The sequence below is a fragment of the Coenobita brevimanus genome, chromosome 8, assembly GCF_032717465.1.
Source record: "Coenobita brevimanus isolate Jiangsu-jjx chromosome 8, ASM3271746v2, whole genome shotgun sequence".
In the NCBI taxonomy this organism is placed as follows: Eukaryota; Metazoa; Arthropoda; class Malacostraca; order Decapoda; family Coenobitidae; genus Coenobita; species Coenobita brevimanus.
Window position 1 is genome coordinate 1,742,033 of NC_136961.1, and position 11,016 is coordinate 1,753,048.

The following is an 11,016-nucleotide window of genomic DNA, read 5'->3' on the forward strand; positions in this document are numbered from 1 at the left end:
CCGGTCCTGGGTCGTCATCGTTTGGTCAGTCCTTGTCTGAGGCTTCTTGTTTGTTTTTTTAGTTAGTTGTTTTCCAGGGAGGGGCACTAACCCTACGCCAACCCTTTTAGTCGCCTTTTATGACAAGCAGGGATACTGGGGAATAATTATACCTGACTTCCAATCTTCCAGGACTCTACCTTCCTCCCAGGCCAATCTGCACAACTTCCATATCCAGTCTACTACTGTCATAAAAAATTTGCATGATATGACAAATTCATTATCATTATCATCATCATCACCACCACCGCCATCACCATTATCATCATCATCCAGACCGATTTTCACAACCACAGATGTGATGCAGCACACTCATCAGAATAATAGTACAGTAATCACTCTAATATCCGGACGCCCAATAACCGAACATCCCCACTAACCGAACCTTATCGTCCTGGGATCAAACATTCCCAAAATGGTCCGAAAATCCAAAAAAATTGGAAAAAAAACCGATTTTTTGCCGTCCGTAATTTGAACTTGCCGCGCGCGCCGCGTGAGAGCATTGTTTTGGTTCGTCATTCCTCCGACGTCCGATAGAGCGCCGCTGCATCCTCCCCACTTCCCGCCTGTCTCTCACCGCGACTGGACCTGCGCTCTTCGTCATGGCTGCCCACGTGCTCGCTTTTGTGGTGGTGCCGTACTTGCTGCAAGGCCTCCTGCTGCTCTCTGCCCTACTCTTAGTGTGTGTGATGATGGCCCCGCCTCCTGAGAAAAGGAAGAGAGTGGTGTTGACTCTGGAGAAGAAACGGGAGATATTGGAGAAGGTTGATGCGGGTTGGTCGTCCTCTCGCAGTCTCCGCGAGTTCAACCTGGCCCGGTCGACTTTGTTTGATATCAAGCGTTCCCGAGACAAGCTCATGCAGTACACGGCTGACTTCTCGTCGAGAAGCAAACGCAACGTGGAGAGGAAGGTTATGTTTACTCCCAAGTATGCAGAGATCGACCGCTCCACGTTGATTTGGTATCGACAGCAACGTGCAGCTGGTGTGATGGTACGTGGAACGGAGCTGAAGGCTGCTGCTGAGAAGTTTGCAAGGCTTCACGACGCCCTAGACTTCAAGGCATCCGAGGGTTGGCTCTTCGCGTTCAAGCTGCGACATGGCCTTACTAACCGTAAAGCACATGGCGAAGCATTGGACGCTAACGAGGATGGAGTGGACGAGTTTCGGCACAAGGTGAAAGGCTTGATCGACAGGGAGGGCCTCACTCTCGGTCAAGTCTATAACGCTGACGAAACTGGCCTATTCTATCGCTTCGGTGCCAACGAACACTCTCGCCGATGAGACGGAGAAGCGTGTACCTGGCCGCAAGCTTTCTAAGGAACGGATATCTGCTTTGTGTTGTGCCAATGCTAACGGCATGCACCGGCTTAAGCCCGTTATTGTTGGCCGTGCAAAGCAGCCTCGGTGCCTTCGTGGGGTGATGGATGTCCTTCCTGTCGTATGGTACCATTCTTTGAAAGCATGGTTCACAGCTGTGATTTTCAAAGACTGGTTTCACCATCACTTCGTCAAGGAGGTCATACATTACCAGACGAAGACACTGGGAATTCCTCGCGACCAGGTAAAGGCTCTCCTTCTCCTCGACAATGCACCTGCCCACCCGTGCGACAAGGACTTGGTTGCTGAGAATGGCCGTATTAGGTGCATGTTTCTGCCACCTAATACGACTGCTCTCATTCAACCAATGGACCAAGGAGTGATCGTGGCAACAAAGCGCCTGTACCGTCGGAAGTTCCTGGACGAGGTGATGGTGGTTCTCGAGACGCAGGACGAGCGCAGGGAAGGACGTGACACTCGAGGCAAGCGGACTTTGGAAAACCTTCGCCGCTACAACATCAAGTCTGCGCTGTACAACTGGGCTAGTGCATGGAAGGAAGTCCCTGTGAAAACTCTTGAAAATGGTTGGTCTCGTCTGCTTCTCGGAACAGATGTGGAGTACGATTTCCTAGGGTTTGACGTGGATGACTTCCATGCACGGCTACGTACGCACGGCGACGATGTTGATGTGGACGATGTTCGTGAGTGGTTGGACGACGACGAGGGCGATCCTGGGTATCAGACGTTGTCTGATATCGAGATCGCGTCTTCGGTTGCTGGTGTCAGTCCCGACATGGAAGATTCCGACGACGAAGGCGATGATGATGCAGACTCCGCCCAGCAGGACACTACTCCAGCCATCCCCAAGCTGAGCGCACTCCGGGAACATCTAGAGTTCGTCCTAGACTACCTGGAACACCCGGACTGCGACAGGGAGATGGGGCCCTTGGGACTCGTGGAGGAAGTGCGTGCTTTCCGGCAGCGCATCATCAATCGCCAGAATCGCCGGTCCTTGCATCAGTCAACGATTGACAGTTTTTTCAGGCCCGTGACCCCCGCTGTGCCAAGCCCTGGTTCCACTCCGTTGCCTCCCCCCAAGACAGGCCCTCATGCTCCGAGCCACAGCCCAGCACATCAGCTACAGTGGAGTCACCGCTCGACGTGAGTTTGCGGCTGTCTTCAGAGTCTTCTGTAGTCGGTACGCCATCACCACTACCCACCGATGCACCCCTTGGACGCCTGCCAGTGATACTCTCGGGCTCTGACAGTGAATAAACAGCAAGAACTTCTCCACTAGACCACACGGGAATTTTGAGTGTTGTGCAGTGAAAAAAACGGTGTGTTGTGTTAAGGTTTTCAAGTTGGGAGAAAAGACTAAGTAGAAAAGAAATTTAACGTAACTAACCTTCTTTGTTTTGGCTTTGGAAACTTAAAAAAACTTGGGAAAAGTTAATGTGCAACACTTAAATTTAATGGAACATTATTTGGACTAAAGTGAACACTGTGAAAAGAACGGACTTCTGTGTGTTAGTGACTAAGTTCAGTGCAAGACTTCAGGAAGAGTGTAGTGCAAGTGCTTCAGGAAATCGCTCTTACTGTCAGAGTCCGAGAGGAGGCGGTTATTCATCGAGGTGGCCAGGGACTTGCTGTAAGTAGCCAAAATGTTTCATGTTGTACTATTTTCCATACTATATTTACCAGAATGTTTCATATTGTATTTTTTCCCATACTATACTTACCAGAAAGTGTCATACTGTACTTCTTTCCATACTAAACTTACCTCATGCATGTGCAGTAGGAATGGGTTTTTCAGAGTTCGGTTAGGTTCGGTTAGGTTAGGTTCGGTTAGAGTCCATAAGTACCAGAATGTTTATTAATGTATGAACATACTTCTAAACCCACATTTTATGTGTCTATTGCATTTATTTCAGTCATTTATGTGCCTTATTGGTGTGATTTGGGTGTTAAATAGGTGCTATGCATGTCCGGAGGGAGTTGTATAGGTGTTTCTCTGTGTTAGGGTCCGTAAGTACAAGTCCATAAGCTGGGGCCCAATATCCGGACAAAACCAATATCCGAACCTACCGATGGCTCTATTGATCCGGATATTGGAGTGATTACTGTACAGTAATATTACAATAATAATAACAAAAAACACAGTATTATGCCTACCATATTGCATTACTTCTCCATCCATACTACAACTACTATGGTGTGACAAATCTAAACTGGCAGCTAGGGTGTGGCGCGACCCTCTGTACAGTGTTGTTATGTTTCCCAAACCCGCGATGTGAAACGGCTGTTATGTATGTAAAAGGCATCACAAATAAGATAAACACATATGAATACAATGTTAACGTGTGTATTATAATATATGAAAGAACAGTAAACTTATTATGAATGAAATATTTATACGGCAATGCAGAAATGTGGCATAAATATTTTACAGTGTTGCTACAAAAAAAAGTAGTCACTTTTATTGGCTTTTACCGTATTTCTGGGGTGGGTAATAATGTCACAATTATGATTATAAGATAATGTGACGGAATATAAGTAAAAAGATGCCAATTTCTTAGTAAAAGAAAAAATAATACATTAAACCCTCGTGAGCGGCAACACTCACACGGACCCAGACTAACCCAGCCAGAGCCTCCTCGTGTAACATTCTTTTGTGTCCTTACCTCCTTGATGGTGTGGAAATAAAGTCAAATTTACAATATGTACAATATAATGTAATAGAAAATAACCAAAATGTATCCTAAAACATCATAGATGAGAGAGAGAGAGAGAGAGTGAGGAAGGGGGAAGGTAGGCCAGGGGAGGTGTTGACTGAGAGATGGAGGAAGGGAGGGAAGGAAGGAGGGAGAGAGTGATTGAATGAAAACAAATCATGGCGCCACACCAACGAGGTCATCTGGCGACAAATGTAAAACAATAATAAATATTTTTAAATATAATTAGATATAATAAAAAAATAAAGAAATGAAAGCATAAGTTTATAAGTCACTCATAAAAGAAACAAAATTCCCCAGGGTGACGCAAATCTCCCCCGGGAGAGAGAGGGAGAGAGAGAGAGAGAAAGAGAGAGAGAGAGAGAGCGAGAGAGAGAGGGGGGGGGATTGCGCATATGGAAAACGTGGCAACACTGTAGAGTTTCGTGCCCCACCCTAGCCGCCAGTTTAGATCTGTCCTACCATAGTGGTAGTAGTAATAATAATCATCATCTAATCCTGTGTTGCCCCATGAGATGCGTAGGAGCCCGGGGCTAGGCAATTTGGTCCTGACATTTACGTTGAGTGACCAGCCTCACTTATCCCTCAGTGGCTTTACATTAGCAATAAACCCCAACCACTCCTTGGATATAATAATAATAATAATAATAATCCATACATCATCCAATCCTAAGTTGCCCCATGAGGAGCGTAGGAGATCCTGAAATTTTCATGTAATTTCATTCAGCAATTTTTCTGTAATGATGTTAACAAAGAAACATAGAAATGACCAAAAACACTACAGTACCTTGTCAGACCCATCTGGGTGAGGTGATAACAGAGTGATTGAGCCACTATGGTGCCCTTGTTACCTGGAGGGCAATGTAAATGTGGTGTCCACCCAGGAACCAAACACCCATACTAATCCCCATACCTCAAGATGTTGCCAGTCACAAGGGAATGTCGATTTATTGCACAGGATAGCCCTGCAGGGGTAGTTGCTGGCCTGTGGTTGATGGGTCAGCTCAATGAGACAAACTTGGATAGTACAACAACTGTACTACTACTTACATAACTAGTGATAATAATAATAATAATAATAATAATAATAATAATAGTAATAATAATAGCAACAGCAGTGGCAGCAGCAGCAGTAGTAGTAGTAGCAGTAGTAGTAATAGTAGTAGTAGTAGTAGTAGTAATAATAATAATAATAATAATAATAACAATAATAATAATAATAATAATAATAATCATCATCATCATCATCATCTTCATCTTTATCATCATCATCATCATCCAATCCTGTGTTGCCCCATGAGGAGCGTAGGAGCCCGGGGCTAGGCAAGTTGGTGCTGACATTTAAGATGACAGTGACCAGCCTCACTCATCCCTGAGTGGCATTATGTGAGCAATAAACCCCACCCATCCCTTGGATATAAACCTTCACCGGCTCAGTCCGATTGGAGCGCTATAATTACCCACTAAACCACCAGGCGCCATAATTTGGTTATATGGTTACCGCCCAGCATAGTAAATGGTTTCCTGGTGTACAGGAAACCATTTGGCTTGTCACTCAGTATAGAGTCACCCACAGGCAGAAGGAAGAGGAAAGAATGAAGGAAAGAAAGACAGAAGGAGTGTAAAGTCACCCGTAGGCAGAAGGAAGAGGAAAGAATGAAGGAAAGAAAGAGAGAAGAGGAAGGAGGAGAGGAAAGGCCAGACACCCAAGAGCAGCACTACATCAAGTGAGTGGATGGTTAGCACGCCCACCTAACAGTAATAAAAAATTACAAATAATAATAATAATAATAGTAGTAGTAGTAATAATAATAATAATAAATAATAAATAAGGTGAGGCTATAACAGAATTACAAAACAATTTTTGTTTTTATTTCACAAACTGGTCTTTGGAAACTACTGTACATTACATCACCCTTAATAAACAGACAACTCACTCGTAACTTTTTTCTTCACATATTAGTTCTTCCATGGCATACACTTACAGCATGTCAGTGGGGTACATCATCATCATCATCACCAATCATCATCATCATTATTACCAATCATCATCATCTTCATCACCATCATTATCATCATCCAGACTTCCTTTCATACCTTAGGGTGGGGTGAGGTAGGATCCAGGGCACCAGATAAAGTTGACAAAAGCAGATATTCCATTCAAACCTGACAGTCATGGGACCAAGTCTGTCACACAGGTCAATGCAATGTTACGAATGGATTATTTTATTTATTTTTCCTTTGCTATTGGGTGGAGCCAGGATTCCTGAGGCTTGAATGGTGAGTGAATGGGAGTGTGGCTCAACCATTAAGGCAAGCTTTGGTTAGTGTCTCATTCTATTAATTTTCCTCTGGGTATCTGGACCCTACCTCACCCCACCCTAGGGTGTGGAACAAGGTCTGGATGATGATGACTGGGAGGAAGAGGAAGTCAGAGAAGTAAACGCCAAGACTAAAGTTATCTGGCATAAACATTAAGAAGTTGTAGGAGAATTTCAAAACTTAACATCCAGTTTCAGAATGTCAAGATTAAGGACACAGTATTTTTTACGCACTGAAACAATGCATTCAAAATTTGGCAGCCGATGTCTCATACTTCTCAATACAAATAATACAGCATAGCATTAATTTACTTCTCAATACAAATAATACAGTATACCATTAATTTACTTCTCAATACAAATAATACAGCATAGCATTAATTTACTTCTCAATACAAATAATACAGCATAGCATTAATTTACTTCTCAATATTAACATAACTTATCATAACAAAAAATTTACATCTCACCAACAACAAACTCATCATAACAAATTTATGTCTCAATAACAACATAACTCAGCATCATAACAAACTAGTTATTCTAAAACTGATACAGTGCAAACTCTCAAAGCTAAAATGCTTGGGCCCAAAATCATTTATAAAATGGAGTAATTTGGAAATAAAATTATAACGGCAACTACTGTATAAGAAAATCATGTCAAAAACTGTCTACAGTACCATGACCAGTCAGTGAAGTACCCATTCCATCTCATCCATCATCTAATCCTGTGTTGCCCCATGAGGAGTGTAGGAGCCCGGGGCTAGGCAAGTTGGTCCTGACATTTAAGATGAGAGTGACCAACCTCACTCATCCCTGAGTGGCATTACGTGAGCAATAAACCCCAACCACCCCTTGGCTATAAACCTGGACTGGCTCAGTCTGACTGGAGTGCCCTAATTACCCACTAAACCACCAGGCCCCAAAACTTGGTTATATGGTTACCACCCAGCGTAGTAAAAAGTATCCTGGTGTACAAGAAACCATTTGGTTTGTCACTCAGTGTAGTTACCCATAGCCAGAAGGAAGAGGAAAGAATGAACGAGAGAAATACAAGAGAGGAAGGAAGGAAAAATGAAATGAAGTGAGGAAAAGGCAGGCATCCGAGAGCAGCACTACATCGAATGAGTGGATGGTGAGCGCCTTTACCAGTAATAAATCACCTGTTGTTATACTTGCCTAAAAATGAACCTTGTGTTCAAATATGCATTGGTGGTGTGAGAACAGGAGGTATAAACGCCCTCCAGTTGCATTATAAAATATTCTATCTATCTATCTATTGCCAGATTCCTTAATCCCACATGGGGTGGCCACAAACAAATCACCTCCACGTCACCCTGTCCCCCGCCATTTCACTGCCCTGCTCCCAATTCACCCCCCCCCTCTTTCATATACCTCTCCACTCCATCCCTCCATCTCATCCTTGGAAATGAGATATCTGGATTTAACAAGTTGACTTGTATCTGGCAATACCGGCCCTGCCTGGATGACACAAGAATTATCCTGGGGTAAAAATGCCTCTTCAGTCCAGTTAATATTTCTCACTGTCATCTGATTACCACCAGAGTAAAGCTGTGGCAACTATCATCCATTCACTTGATGTAGTGCTGCCTACTTCTTCCATCACCTTCATCATACTTTTTCTGTGTCCGTCCTCCCTTCTTCCTACTTCTCCCATTCTTCCTGTCACTTTTTATTACCCTTTTTTTCAACCGGAAAAAGCATATGACAAAGTAGATAGAGAGGGATTGTGGGAAGTTTTGCGCATGTACGGTGTAGATGGTAAGCTGCTGGGTGCTGTCAGGAGTTTTTATGATGGTAGTGAAGCATGTGTAAGGGTAAACGGGCATCTAAGTGAATTGTTCACGATCGGTGTGGGTGTGCGACAAGGTTGTGTGATGTTGTTCAATATATATATGTACGGGGTGATGAGAGAAGTAAAAACACGAGTAATGGAGAGAGGGATGGAGTTGGTAATGAATGGTGATGGATGGAATATCTCAAATTTGTTGTATAATGATGATGTAGTACTATTAGCAAATACCGGACAAGAACTTGGTAGACTTGTGCAGAGTTTTGCTGATGTCTGTGAGCATCGTGCCTTGAGAATAAATGTAGAAAAGAGTAAAGTGATGGTTACTGAGAGAGAAGGTGACTCCCAGTGTGATGTCACAGTGAATGGAGAGAGACTGGAATTGGTGAGAGAGTTCAAATACCTGGGTACAATGATAGAAAAGAGGGGAAAATATGCAAAAGAAGTTGAAAGTAGTGTGACACAAGGAAGGAAAGTAGCTGGTGCAATGAAGGCCTTGACAAGAAACAGAGGCTTGAGTGTTGCAGCTGCACGAGGCTAACGTGAGGAAGTGTTAGTGCCAACTTTAACATACGGATGTGAGACTATGGTGTGGCATGAAAATGAAAGTCAAGAGTAAAGGCCCTATCACACGGTACCTCGTATCAGGAACGGCCGAGGAAGATTTAAGTGGAACAAAACTTGGACGCTATCACACATGTTCCTATGTTCCTCGTATCCTCGGCAAAGGACATGCTTCTCACACTGCTGCCAGAGCCCCGTCTCGCGACTGTGGAAAGTGATCGCTGTCGCTGACTCGGTGAAGAATAAGGAGAAGCAACTTTTGTTTACAAACTGGTACACACGCGGAACTGCCTCAATTTCTCTATAAGGGCGAATTCAGCTGCCCTTGTCCAGGAAATTGATGATAAAGCCATCAGTACGTTGTTGTTGTGGTGGTGTTTTCAGGTGGCGACTGGTTCGTCTACTCTACCTGCAGTGGAGTCCTCAGTTGTAAACACGTGATATTTTATCGACATCACAGTTTCCTCGGTGTAGGAAATATTAACTCTTTATAAGGCCTTCAAAACGATTGATATTTATTATAAAATATTAATAAGTATTCAGTGTTAGCCTAAAAGTTTAATAGTGTAGTATGATATATTCTCTGTCGGGTAGCCTGGGTTTTGGTCACACTGTTTTGCCCGTCGTATCCTCAGCAGGAATCCATCCAGATGGGTTCCAAATGCCCGTGGTATCGTCGGCAATTTTACCACGTTACTGTAACAATTTACCATCGTATCCTCGGCAAACCTCGTATGAAGTGCCGTGTGATAGGGCCTTAAGAGCAGTGGAGATGGGACTGCTGAAATTGTATGTGGAGTACAGAGTTGATGTCCATCCATTGCCAGACGCCATGTATCCCAAACGGGGTGGTCAAGGGCTTAGAGTTAATTGTTTTACAGGGAGGGGCACTAATCCTCCACCAACCCCACTTGTCACGTAGGGATGCCAACAGCATCTGGTGTTCCCAGGCGGTCACCCATCCAAGTACTAACCAGACCCAATGTTGCTTAACTTCGCTGATCGGACGGGAAGCGGTGTACTCAACGTGGCATGAGTTGATGTGATATGAAATAATGTGATTCATGAAAGATGTGGAGTGAGGAAGTCTGTGGACACCAGAATCGAAGAGTGTGTACTGAGATGGTATGGTCATGTAGAGAGCATGGACAACAACAGAGTGGTGAAAAAAGGTATATCTGAGCGAATCTGAAGGCGGGAGGAGGCAAGGTAGGCCAAGGAGAAAGTGGAGAGATATGGTGGATAAGTGTACAAGGAAGAGAGTTGTGGAAGTTGGTGAGGCAAGGGAACTGACAAGAGATCGAGCTGGCTGGATCAATGTTGTGAGGAGAAGTGCATGATCAGGGATTTGGCACCCATTTTAACCCACCCCGTCCCGGAGACGTGAATTCACGTCCTCACATGATGTGCACTCATATCCCGGAGACGTAAATTAACGCGGCAACATTGCAAGGTCCCTAATTTGCACAATTTCAATTTAATTTGCACAATTTTCAATTTTCGTGAGTGATTTTTGGCACGTATACACGGGACACCTTCCTCTACAAGATGCCAGGCAGGAACAATGCCTTACCCAGCATGACCTCCTCCCCCCCCTGCACACCATTGTCTCAGCAATTCACCTGTTATCAGTGACCTGGCCAGTAAAGCCATGTCATGCCACGGTACGAAATTCAGGGCCAAAGTGATTCCCCAATCAATGACAATGTGGAGGACAAACATTAGAGGAAGAAACAGTCAGAAGTGATGATCAGGTAATGTGGCAAAAAAAGGTCAGGAATGGTGATGAGTAAGTGAGTGAAACAATGCTTATAATGCCTATACTGTATTACCGTTTGAAAACCAATATACAGTACTCTCGTACTACATATAAATTCGTACCAAATAAATAAATAAATAAATACCGTTTATGAGTGGTGTGGAATAGTTATCCTCCCATAGAACTCGTTTTCTTTGCAGCCAGCCTGATAGAAAACCCTGTAAGGTAAGGAGGTACTGCTACCTGGATCGAGTATTTTAAACCTCAGGTGAGCGATTTCTCTATGAATTTTCGATGTTTCTCACCAAAAGCAGATGTTTGAGCACAAAAAAAAAAAAAAAAAAAAAAAAAAAAAAAAAAAAAGGGTCCAAAAATGTCGGGACTGGGGCGTTCCACTGCCCAGAAAACGTCGGGATGGGGCGGGTTAAAGTGATGGAATTTGGACTGGCTCTACCAAATATTGTAGGTA

At 43.9% G+C, this 11,016-nt stretch overlaps 1 pseudogene; it reads right to left on the reverse strand.

Annotated features, from left to right (window-relative positions):
- Positions 1-9,713: 9,713 nt before the first annotated feature.
- LOC145408635 (5S ribosomal RNA) lies at positions 9,714-9,830 on the reverse strand (annotated as a pseudogene).
- Positions 9,831-11,016: the final 1,186 nt, after the last annotated feature.